We start from the raw sequence: 13,846 nt of genomic DNA on the forward strand, positions 1-13,846 counted from the left end.
CTGCAATTTGCAATCAATTTATAAACTCTAACATGTGCTCTTCCAACCAGCAATTCTAGTCTTCTGTGCCATGATTCCACTATGTTCTGTGTTCTTGGTATGTCCAGGTCAACATGAGCATTAACTGACCTCAGAGATGATAGAAACAATGGAGGTAATCTGATTTGCTGGTCACGAAGGGTCCTGCAAACCCATCCACCAATGCAATTTTCATCAAGCCACTAGGCATGGTCGGCTACTTCATCAGAAAGGGCTCCCTTCAATTCAAGCCATGCCAGCTGAATTTCATTAGGAAGAAGAAATGCTAGTGCAGTGATTTGCTGAACTTTTAAACTGAAGTCTTCATATGTTGCGTATTGATTTGAGAGTCCTAGGCCCTGTATCTTCCTATATATACTTTGCCCAAACTGGAAAAAGCAAGCATTAGGAATGGAGTAGGGAAATTCTTCTGCAGAGGCTCATATGGCTGCCTTTTCGAAGTCAGAAATAATAATGGGAGGCTTCAGGGAAATATTGTTGTCGGCTGCAAAGTAGCATTCAAGAGACTTATGTGCATGATTCCATAAGCTAGTGGCAGGATTTGACTTCTGTCATCAGGTCCAATAGGAGCATATATTGAATACAGTTGAGTGAATATAGTGGGAATGATCCAGTTCTGACTCTCGCTGAGCTTGCGATCATTAGCAACCATGTGAACAGCAGGACTTTCTCTGAGCCAATGTCTGAGTTCTTAACAAGGAAAGTCTCCCCACTGAGAGTCTTTGTGTATTCTGGAGGAATAACCAAATCAGTCAAGTTCAACGGTTCTGGATGATCTTGTTTTCGAACTTGTTTGACAGCTTGCTTCAAAGATGCTGTATGTGGCAGATATGGTTGTACAGCAGGATCCATTCTTGAAGTGTGGATTGAAAATTTTGGGCTGGCTTGTCATTACTGTTTGGTGCAGCTTGGTTCATGGTGGTCTTCACACGGATGACATCAGCTTTGTGTGCAGCAGTAGCATTGATCGAATGTTCTCCAATCTTTTGTAGTTGTTGTTTGGCTGTTAATGATTATTGTGACTGCTGACCCATTACATTCTCTATTGTCGTCTCTCCTGGCATCTTTATAACACATTTACATTACAGGCACAGAAGATAACCTTGGGCAACTAACTTCTCTTTTGTCTTTTCTGAATCTGCTAAGTCACAGAACTCCATTCCTTAATATATCCACTATAACAGTTGTGATTTAACTGAAATATTTTATCTCGAACACCATTTTTTGCACTGACTGAACATCAACTGTAGTTTGGATTTTATACTTGAAGCATAAATTTTTATAACAGTTTCTACCTTTTATAGAATTGTACTGTACGATTTCAATTCACAGCTTTTGTTTTCATCTCATTCATGAGCCAGCCTATTTCAAAGCTGCAGTCATATTTAATAATTGGCTTCATAAACAAATTTTTAGTAACTTAATACATTTACTCATGATTGAAGACTTTACTCTTCCACATCAAACACTTGTAACTTTGCACCTATATCGCATTCAGTTAAATTTTTACCTATTGTATTACAATACCAAGTGGCTTCCAGGGTTAATGACTTGATTAGATTAAAGCATTTGGTGTTTCTCATTATTGACTCTAAAAAAGTGATCTGCCACATGACAAATGTATGACTTCACATCTTTATCTTGATTATTTAATTTTTAGACCAATTGTCCATTAGACGAATTAACATTTAAATGAATTGTTGCTATGGACAAATTGGACTCTAGACTTAAATCCTTACACCAATTGTCCATTAGACAAACTGTCATTAGACAATCGTACCAAACCCATTATAGGTACTCAATGCTAGCTTCCACATTAGAAGTCACCACCCAAGAAAAGGATTTATATGTTATCATAGACATTACTTTGAAATCCTCTGCTCAGTTTGTGACAGTGCCTAAAAAAAAAAAAACATAAGGCTAGGATTAATTAGGAAAGAAACAGAGAATAGAATGGAGAATATGATAATGCCTTGGTATGGCTCCATGGTACAACCACACCTTGAATATGGCATGCAACTCTGGGCAGGGGCTGCCCAAGACAATCTGCAAACTGAGGTGAGGAACGAGCTGCTACCCTGGCTCCTCTGTGCCACCCCTCGCCACGATCTGATGTCTCCCCCTTCCTTCCCCAACCCCCTTCCCCAAAATTTACCTTTTCTTTTCTTGTTTTTCAAAAGGTAGAGGCAGTGGCAGCGATTCCCATGGTCTGCCCTGCTGCTGGTCCTGAACCCTTCTCTCTACTGCAGCCTGCCTCCGAGGAAACAGGAAGTTACATCAGAGAGGTGGGCTGCAGTTGAGAGAAGGTGCCTGGACTGACGGCAGGGCAGCCTATGAGAATTGCTGCTGCCCCTGTAGCCGCCACCTTTTAAAAAAACAAAGAAAAAGGTAAGTTCGAGGAAGGAGGTTGGGGAAAGAAGGGCGAGGGTGATGCCACTTCAGAAGAGTGCCGCCTGAGGCCCCCGCTTCAGATGGCCTAATGGTATGGCCACCACTGACTCTGGACATCTATATGTGATACAACAACCCCCAGTAAAATACAAATTCTGTTGTAGAAATATGCACTTGCTCCAAAGAAGATGTAAATGTGCACATGTACTGTACGCATGTGTATGCATATTATATAAAATACATCCGTACATTCAACTCCATTCAGTATTACCTAAACTAAACCCCTAGGTGTGCCTATTCACAGATCATATAAAAGCAGATGTGCTCTTTTCAGAATGCATATTGGCACATGTGTATAACGCCACTCAACTTTATAAAAATAATTTCCATATTTTAAACATGCTATTTTTGGCATTTCTTAATACAGTGTGGACTCTTTAGAGATTAAACTGGCTTTCTAATGTCTCAGTCCATTTTGCTCTGTGTGCATTTTGTTTGAAACAAATAATCCATGTGTCAAAGCAACTGTTACTTTCCAAGTGTTGGCAAATTTCAATTTTTAGACCCCATATTTCCAGGAGATTTGCAAAACTGCTTTGAGAGGGGTTGATTTTTTTTCTACTTGGGTTCCTAAAGGGTTCTTCCAGTGCAGTGTTGCATCTGAGACACTTACTAGGCATCTGCCATCTGCCAACCCACAGCTCTAACCAGCCATCAAAATGGTCTTCAGAGTATAAAGAAAATACAGAATTATAATTTACAAAGATTATATGCTATTACAAGTTCTCAGCTAAAAATATGTCTCTTTTTAGCAAAGCCATGATAGTTAGCATTTTAGAGAAGGATGTTGAACTTGATGGGCATGGAAAATCTAACATTGCTCGTTGTCTTAATAGCCCTGCTCTGGTTATTATGAATTTTAGTATGCAGGTGACATGATGAAGGGGACATAGCTCTCAAAGACAGTCACAAATATAGTAAGCTATTCCAGTACAAATGTAGCAGCTAAAACTTGTTTGTAGATCATTATTTCTCTGACGTTTTTGTTCCACTTAGAATAATAGAGAAATCAGCAATATCCCTAAATTCGACTTCTCTACTAAACAGCCCCAGGTCTCATATTTCTTCCAGAGAAACCAAAGCTTTACCTGCAGGATTGGATGGGTGTTTTCACTTTCCTTCTAGAGTTCCTTGTACCAACAGATCTCTTGCCTATGGGTCTTTCCATCATCTTGCAGTCCTTTCTATAGAATCTATACACTACTACTACTACTACTATAAATCACTTCTATAGCGCTACCAGTCGTACGCAGTGCTTTACAATTGAACATGAAGAAGACAGTCCCTGCTCAAAAGAGCTCACAATCTAAATCAGGACAAACAGACAGGACCAAAAAGGTTTGCATTATAGATCTATTAATAATGGTTTCTCCACTAGCTGCCAATAGAGGCTAAAATTTTCCATAAGCTTATTTAAGATATTGGTAGGTATGGCACCAAGTTATATTTTCCCTGATTAATATACGTTCTTCAAATTATGATATTTGCAATAGTCTAAATATATCTGTTCCCGTTTTCAAAACGGATTCAGTTTTAAGAAATATTTTACAGATTTATTCTCTTACCAGTCGTCTCAAATTGGAACTCTTTACCTACTTTAGTGAAATGTCAACCAAAATACTTAATTTTTCATAAAATGTTGAAGACAAATTTATTTAGAAGGTATTTACTTTCTAATCAGATATTGTGCCATTGTTGTATGAAAAAAAAATTATCTCGATATTGTAAGCTCCCAGCCTGGATGATTGGTTTTTCTAATATTGTAATCCACTCTGAACCTATTTAAAGGTGTTGAGGGGAATATCAAATTAATATAACAGAACAGAACATAGCATAACAAAATGACAGAACTCTAATCTTGCTCACAGGCAAACAATATTTTCAAACCATCATTATCTTTGGATCTCAGAGTAGCATAATACATCCAACACAGACAGGGCAATTATTCTTTTTTGTTCCCATTCATTTTGGTCTCTGTAAAATTGTTCCACAGAATTTGCTGAAGAAACAGCAAGGCAGATGATCTGCAAACTCCAAAGTAGAAAGAAAGAACACAGATCAGTGGTAGATGTACTAAAAAATTTTAATAGTAGAGTTGGCAAATCTACTATTAAAAATATTTAGTACATCTACCACCGATCTGCTTTCTTTCTTTCTACCACAGAATTTGCTGTGCACAGTCTTTAGAAAAGTAGAGACCTGTTGCTATTTATTCATTTCATTTTGTAGGAAAGCACCTGGAGAGAGAGAGAGGAAGCTTGCAAGCAGCTCTTGGGTTCAACAGGAAATTACATCTGATATTAGAAGGAGAAAGAAAAGGAGGGACTAAGACAAATTGTAAAAGGAACTGTTCTTTTTTTTTTTAAGCATTCACAAATTAAGTCAAGAAATTCTTCATTTGAAAAGATACAGAAAAAATAAGTCATATTAAAGTCATATTACACAAATATATAACAGGCAATATATACTTTATCCGATCTTTAGTCCACAATTAGAGAGAGAGAACAAGGTACTATTCCATGCAATATATGTTCCACTATTTAAAGTTAGGTAATAGAAAAGAAACTCGGACTATTATATTAATTAAGGAGTAGACGAAGATATTACTATTGGCTGCACAGTAGGAGTTATAACAGTCCTCGAGTCTAAAAAAGAACTTAAATGAGTAGGATCGTAGAAAACATATTTAATTACATTTACTTTCAATACACATTTACAGGGGAAATTAAGCCAAAACAAACCACCTAATTGTACAACCTGAGGATGAAGTTTTAGAAAAAGTTGACGCCTCTTTTGAGTAACTCTGGCAATATCTGGAAATATTCTAATCTTATAGTTCATGTGGAGGGGCATAATCGAACAGGGCGCCCAAGTTTTCATGAGGGTGTCCTCACAGGACGGCCCCGTGAAGGGGCGGGGAAACCCATATTATCGAAATAAGAGGGGTGTCCATCTTTTCTTTCGATAATACGGTCAGGGATGCCCAAATCTCAACATTTAGGTCGACCTTAGAGATGGTCGACCTAAATGTTGAGATGGTTGACCTTAGAGACAGTCGTCCCCGGTTTTCGGCCATAATGGAAACTGAGGACGCCCATCTCAAAAACGACCAAATCCAAACCCTTTGGTCATGGGAGGAACCAGAATTCATAGTGCACTGGTCCCCCTGACATGCCAGGACACCAACCGGGCACCCTAGGGGGCACTTCAGTGGACTTCACAAATTGCTCCCAGGTGCATAGCTCCCTTACCTTGGGTGCTGAGCCCCCCAAACCCCCCAAACCCACTCCCCACAATTGTACAACACTACCATAGCCCTAATGGGTGAATGGGGGGCACCTACATGGGTACAGTGGGTTTCGGGTGGGTTTTGGAGGGCTCACATTTACCAGCACAAGTGTAACAGGTAGGGGGGGGATGGGCTTGGGTCCGCCTGGCTGAAGTGCAGTGCACCCACTAAAACTGCTCCAGGGACCTGCATACTGGTGTCATGGAGCTGGGTATGACATTTGAGGCTGGCATAGAGGCTGGCAAAAAAAAAAATTAAGATTTTTTTTAGGGTAGGAGGGGGTTGGTGACCACTGGGGGAGTAAGGGGAGGTCATCCCCGATTCCCTCCGGTGGTCATCTGGTCAGTTTGTGCACGTTTTTGAGGCTTGGTTGCAAGAAAAAATGGACCAAGTAAAGTCGCCCAAGTGCTCATCATGGACACCCTTCTTTTTTCCATTATTGGCCGAGGACACCCATCTCTTAATCATGCCCCAGTCCCGCCTTTGCTACAGTGCTGACATGCCCCCATGAACTTTGGTCATCCCGCGACGGAAAGCAGTTGAGGACGCCCAAAATCGGCTTTTGATTATGCCGATTTGGGCGACCCTGAGAGAAGGACGCCCATCTTCCGATTTGTGTCAGAAGATGGGCACCCTTCTCTTTCAAAAATAAGCCTGAAAGAGTTCTTCTCTATGCCGGAAAAATTGTCTTAGAATCCAGTCTCGATCCGGTTGCAATACAAAAGTCACTATTAAGGTTGCAGGTTTAGAGCCCATCTCATTATCTTGAAGCATTTGTGTGAGATTTAAAGTATCAAATGAAGCATCAGCCCCATTCATCAATAGCTTGATTAGTGTTCTTCTTTTTATATGGTGGCAAATAATATATCTTAGAGACCGGAGGATAAGCTTGTTCAGGAATCTTTAGTGTCTCTAATAAATACTTTTTGAAAGTTATGAGAGGAGCAATAGAAGGCATTTTGGGAAAATTTATCAAACGCAGAGTTTTAGCTCTCTGTTGGTTTTCCAGGTTTTCAATCTTATATTGTAATATTGTATTTTCTTTAATCAGATTAACCTGAGTTTGTTGAAGAGATCCTATATTACTAATATTACTTTCAATTCTTTTCTCCATTGTTAATGTTTTTGTTTCCAACATAGAAATTTTTTATGAAGGAATCTTGGTATATTGAATCACAGATACTAATTTTTGAGAAAATGAAGTTTCTAGCCCCAAAAGAGCTTCCTAAATGGTGTCTAAGGTGCTAGTTACAGGCAAAGAAAACTTATTGAGAGAAGTAATTTCAGTCGAAATTCCACCCAAGGGCTGTCTCTCCTCTGCAGCTCCAGAGTCTGCCAAAACGCTGACTCTTTCCTGTGCCTCGCCTTCATAGTTGAAAGAACCCGGCGGACCAATGCTATGACCTGACCCCGCTACAGGAAACACTCCCTGAGCGTCAAGGCAAGGGGTTTGCTAAACTTGTCGCAGCTCCACCGCCGGCCTAAGCGGAGGCCTCCAATCATCGGGGCTGAGAGAGATTTTGTCCTCAAGTTGGGGGAGCAGATCTCCTCCCACCGCTCCCTCCAACAGCGAGGAATCCAGACCTGAAAAGCGTCCGGCCACCACAAAACGGTCCATCGGTCCCACCAAAGGTAACGCTGGTACAGCTGGGCCAACACGCTGCTTACCCATCCTTTTAGGCATAGACAACAAAGGAGTCAATTTCAATGAATAAGAGAAGGTAAAGAACAGAACTGCTTAGCTATGTTCTCTTATCTTGTTCTCCCAAAGGAACTGTTCTAATTTGAAGAGAGTGTCTCTACAAACTTATGATTCTGATTCATTTAATCCTATTCCATGTTTTTATATAAATATAAATTCTGTACTCAACAAGATAGAGATAGTTAAAGATTTGCTAAATGAACATCAAACAAACCTATTATTTATATCAGAATCCTGGTTGACTGTAAAGGACGAACCCACGTTAAATGAATTATGTCCTTTGGTTTATAAAATAGCTAATATACCAAGGCCACACAAACATGGAGGGGGATTACTTTATCATTTATAGGGCTTTTTTAAATTTAATGGTTAGATATATAGTAAGTCTCCTTGAATTGGAAATCTTGGCTTGTGAAGTTAGGATGAAGCTTTTAAAGATAAATTTTGCTTTCTACTATCTTATTGTCCACTTGGAAAATGGCCATCAGCAATGTGGTTAATTATAGCTCAGTTTTAATATTAGGAGACATTAATTTGCATTTGGATCAAATAGATGATGCTAAGACGTAAGACTTTTTTAATACCTTGGATTGGTTGGGTTTAACATTTTTGACTTTGGGGAAATCACATGAGAAAGGACACTTATTGGATATTTTAGTCCACCTTAATTCTCCAGATTGTAACTTTTCTGTTATATCTTGTAAACCAGTACCTTGGTCAGATCACGACTTGGTAAAATTTACAATTAGATGGAGAGAGATTGAGAAAAAGAGAGTAAATAAGGCAAATATGCAGTTGAAAATTACTAGGGGCAAGATTGATCAAGTTAAATTTTGGAATAAAGTGGATGATTTGATTTTTTTCAGATATTCTGAAAGACGATAATCTTTTCTTTGAATGAAATGTGAATACTACTACTACTTATCATTTCTATAGCGCTACAAGGCATACGCAGTGCTGTACACCATACACAAAAGACAGTCCCTGCTCAAAGAGCTTGCAATCTAGATAAGACAGGTAAACGGACAAAACAATTAAGGGTAAGGGAATAAAGAGGTGAGGAAAAAGGACAGGGTAAGTGAGTTAGGAGTCAAAAGCAGTGGTAAAGAGGTGAGTTAGTGAGTTACTGTTGAATGACATTGCCCCACTGACAACTAGGAGAGAATCAGATAAGTGATCTGATGAGGAGTTGAAGTTACTGAAATGGGCTGTCAGAAAATGGGAACGGATATGAAGGAAACATCTTACAGAGGAGAATAAAATAATTTGGAAGAATGGGATTCACAAATATAAACAGACTATTCTATCTAAAAGGAAAGAATTATATTCAAAGATCATAGGGAGGGAAACATTAGATTTTTGGCATAGTTAGCAAATTGTTTGAAGTAGATCATTTAACTAGATCTGATCATTTTTCTTATCCATCGCCAAATTTATTGAGGGGTCCTTTTGCAAAGGCGCTTAAGGGCCTATACACATCCAGCATGCGCCAAATTGGCATTACTGCCTGGCTTCTTCGTGCCCCGGGTGGTAATTCTAAATTTGGTGTGCACTGAACTCACACAGTCGAAAATATTTTCTACCACAGGGCGCCTACCTGGAAGTAAACAGTAGTTGGCATGAGCTGCATGTTGACTGCCCGGGTAGCGTGCGAGACCTTTCCACTAAGTCAATGGGTGGCAGTAGGGTCCCAGGCTGAATATGGACGCATGCTGGTTTTAATTTCGCTGCACGTCCATTTTCTGGCGCATTTTTAAAAATCCCTTTTTTCTAGACGAGGTACAATAAGTGTCCGGCACGCAGCAAAAAACACGCACCCCTGACTGTTTTTTTTCAAGGATAAAGTATTATCTTTAAGAACACAAGTTAATGGTCTGGATATTCCTGAATTAGTCATAGACTGTGAAGTTGCAGTGGATAGGGAGCAGTTTTCCAAAATATAGATTGTAGTATGACTAAACATTTGATGAAATGGTATGCAAAATCTTTTTGTTGTTTGGGTATTTGCCCTTTTAGCTTAATGAACAGTGTCTCTCTTGCTTTTTATTTTCTTCTAGTGGATTGGCTAAATTATTGTCTTAGTAAGGGCTCATTTCCAGAAGCAGGTGGTAGCATAGTTCTAACACCCATCCCAAAAAACTCTAAGGGTGATTTACAGGATGTTGTGAATTATAGATTCCTTTGTTGATAAAGATCATGGAGGGTTGGGTGGTGATGCAATTAGAAGATTACTTGTCTAAATTTGACTTGCTGCATCATTCACAAACAGGGTTCTGAAAGGAACATAGTACAGAAGCCATCTTGGGTGCATTGGTCACTTGAGGGAGATACATGTTGAGCAGAGGTCAAAATGCAGTAGTTATCCAGTTTGACCTATCTAATGTATTTGACCTAGTAGATCATTCTATAATCTATTCTTATAGCATTTCTAGATAGTTTTGGTGTATCTGGTGTAGTAATGCAATGATTTAAGGGATTTTTGATGGGTAGGAATTATAGAGTTAAAATGCAGAGTGTTCTATTGGATAGCTGGGTATCTTTCTGTGGAGTACTGCAGGGCTCATCTCTTTCCCCCATGTTATTCAACAGATCTTTTAAAGAAGGCATACCATAAACATCCATTCTAAATACCAAATAATAACATTATACACCATCTATTCAAAACCAAACTTTTATCACATGACTGCTTAACCTCTTTGCTATTAATGATCGAGCACTACCACTTTAAACCTCATGTCGAATAGAGTCTCTCTATAGTCGATGACCTAATGTACGTTACAATCCAATTTATTACTCAGGAACCTTCATGCAATACCATAATGTATTCCTCTTTACCATGTATGTATGCACATGATATATATATATATATATACCACGATCTGTTCCATATATATTATGTTACATGTATGTTACCATGTATGTATGCACCTTAACACAATACCATTTGTAATTCTGTTACCCGGAAATGGCAACCGCCATTACGGCAAATGTAAGCCACATTAAGCCTGCAAACTGGTGGGAAAATGTGGGATATAAATGTTACAAATAAATAAATGTCCTGCTACAGTCATTAGGGAGATGCTTGGAATAGTTGAAATTATTCTTTTACATATATACTGATGATATTACTATACTTTTACCAGTTCCTAAAGCATATACGGATATCTTGAGTGAAATTCAAAAATGTGTCAATATTATTGAAATTGGGCAAAGGAATTCCGATTAAAGCTTAACCAGGAGAAGACAAACTTCTTTTGTTGGGCGCCTTAAAAAAGATTGAAGGTAAAGAAAACTTTTCCATCAATAAGATGCAATTTAAATTTGAATTTTCTTCCTGGGTCTTAGGAATTGAAGTGGATAGTAAATTGACGTGGCTAATCAAGTTAATAAGGTAATAAAATATTCTTTCTTATTATTAAGATCCATTCATAAAAACTTTGAACAACAGTCTTTCAGACTTATAGTACAATCCCTATTACTATCGAATTTAGATTAGTGCAATGTGGTATACATTGGATGCACTAATGCTCCTTTGAAGAGGTTGCAAACAATTTTTTTCTTTAAGATTGAATGTGTCTATTGCTCCTTATTAGCATGAGTTGCATTGGCTCCCAGTTACGGGTATTGTTTTTAGTTTTTGTAAATTCCCAGATGGCTGTTCTGGTACTCTGTTAATTATGATATCTGCATGGAACTGAATAGGTTATTACAGAATAGAAGGTTTCGGTGTAATGTAATGCAATATAATCCTTATCTTCTGGCATTGCACACAGTGGGTAAGTGTGCAAGTGGGTGGATTATGGAGACATGGGACGTGACTTTGTATGGAAGTCCCCAATGGTCATGCCTAATATATTAAACAATATTAAAAACATACATGGCTATTTTCTATTAAAATTCACATTTCTTCCAAAAGATGGAAAATGTCTGATAATTCTGATGGATGTGTTGTGCCAATCTGTTCATTCTTATTGGTATGGCTATTCACATCTTAGGGGAAAGACCTGACCAATTATAAAAAGCATATATAGGAATGAGTAGATACTACACCGTTCACAGAAGAAAGTGTTTATCAACAACGTGCAAACCTAAACATTTGCTGGGTGATCCTTTTTAAAAGGGTTCCGGGGTGATCCGAGAAATTACAGACCGGTAAGCCTGACGTCAGTGCCAGGTAAAATGGTGGAAACTATCATAAAGAATAAAATTACAGAACACATAGACAAGCATCGTTTAATGGGACAGAGTCAGCATGGATTCAGCCAAGGGAAGTCTTGCCTCACCAATTTGCTTCATTTCTTTGAAAGTGTGAATAAACATGTGGATAAAGGCGAGCTGGTTGATGTAGTGTATCTAGATTTTCAGAAAGCTTTTGATAAAGCTCCTCATGAGAGACTCCTGAGAAAATTAAAGAGTCATGGGACAAGAGGCAAGGTACTGGTGTGGATTAGGAATTGGTTATTGAAGAGAAAACAGAGGGTAGGGTTAAGTGGTTAAATTTCTTTCAATGGAGGAGGGTGGACAGTGGAGTACCACAGGGTTTAGTACTGGGACCAGTGTTATTTAACATATTTATAAATGATATGGAAATTAGAACAATGAATGAGGTGATTAAGGAGTCCTTTTACAAAGGCGCACTGAAAAATGTCTTTTGGTAGTATAGGCGTGGGTTTTGGGCGCGTGCAGAATCATTTTTCAGCACACCTGTAAAAAAAGGCCTTTTTTTCCCGAAAATGGATGTGCGGCAAAATCAAAATTGCCACACATCCATTTTGGGTGTGAGACCTTACTCCCAGCCATAGACCTAGCAGCAGGGCCGCTGAGAGACTAGGCCGGGCCTGGGGCAAGGCCGCCCGCCTCCGTCCCCCACCGCTGCTGCACCCCGTCACTCCCCCTGCCATTACCGCCCCTTGTCGCTCCCCCAGCCACTGCCACCCCCCCCCCCCCCCCACCGCTGCAGTCCCCAGTCTCACCTACCTGCCTCCACGGCTCCGGGCCCCCTGTATTCAAAGCGGCAGTTACAGATCGCCTCTCTTCTGGCCTTCCCTCCCTGTGTCCCGCCCCCATCTCATGTAACTTCCGGTTTCTGTGAGGGTGGGACACAGGGAAGGAAGGCCCAAAGGGAGGGGATCTGTGACTGCCGCTTCGAATGCAGGGGGCCCGGAGCCAAGGAGGCAGGCAGGTGAGACCGGGAACTGCAGCACTGACAGCCTGACCCTGGTGCTGGACCCCCTTGGAGGCCCGCTGGGCCCAGGGAATTTTGTCCTCCCCTGCCCCCCCTCTCGGCGGCCCTGCCTAGCAGTAAAGAATTTGGGCGATAATGACCTTTGTGCATCAGATACTGCTTGGCGCATGTCCACTATGCATGCCAGAAAATAAAAAATATTTTTCAGACTTGCATAGTGGACACACGCCAAAATTGAAATTACCGCAAGGGCCATATGGTAACTCTGATTCGACACACATTGGGCGCAAGTAGGTACCTATGCCTTAGTAAAAGGGGCCCTCCATTTGCAGATGACGCAAAACTATTCAAGTTGTTAAAACATGAGCGGACTGTGAAATATTACAGGAAAACCTTAGGAAATTGGAAGACTAGGCATCCAAATGGCAGATGAAATTTAATGTGGGCAAATGCAAGGTGATACACATTGGAAATAATAATCCGAATCATAATTACCTGATGCTAGGGTCCACCTTATGGGTCAGCACTCAAGAAAAAGATCTAGGTGTCATTGTAGATAATACACTGAAATCTTCTCCTCAGTGTGCGGCAGTAGCCAAAAAACCAAACAGGATGCTAGGAATTCTTAGGAAAGGGATGGTGAATAAGATCAAAAATATTATAATGCCTTTGAATCGCTCCATGCTGCGACTACACCTTGAGTATTGCATTCAGTTCTGGTCATCGTATCTCAAAAAAGATAAAGTGGAATTACAAAAGGTTCAAAGAAGAGCAACCAAAATGATAAAGGTGATGGAACTCCTCTCATATGAGGAAAGGCTAAAGAGGTTAGGGCTCTTCAACTTGGAAAAGAGATGGCTGAGGGGAGATGCGATTGAGGTCTACAAAACCTGAGTGGTGTAGATTGAGTAGAAGTAAAACGATGTTTTACTCATTCCAAAAGTACAAAGACTAGGGGACACTAAAGGAAGTTACATGGAAATACTTTTAAAACAAATAGGAGGAAATATTTTTTCACTCAATGAATAGTTAAGCTCTGGAACTCTTTGCCGGAGGATGTGGTAACAATGGTTAGCGTATCTGGGTTTTAAAAAGGTTTGGACTAGTTCCTGGAAGAAAAGTCCATCATCTGCTATTGAGGCAGACATAGGGAAGCAACTGCTTACCCTGGGATTTGTAG

Source organism: Microcaecilia unicolor, chromosome 1, assembly GCF_901765095.1.
Source record: "Microcaecilia unicolor chromosome 1, aMicUni1.1, whole genome shotgun sequence".
Taxonomy (NCBI): Eukaryota; Metazoa; Chordata; class Amphibia; order Gymnophiona; family Siphonopidae; genus Microcaecilia; species Microcaecilia unicolor.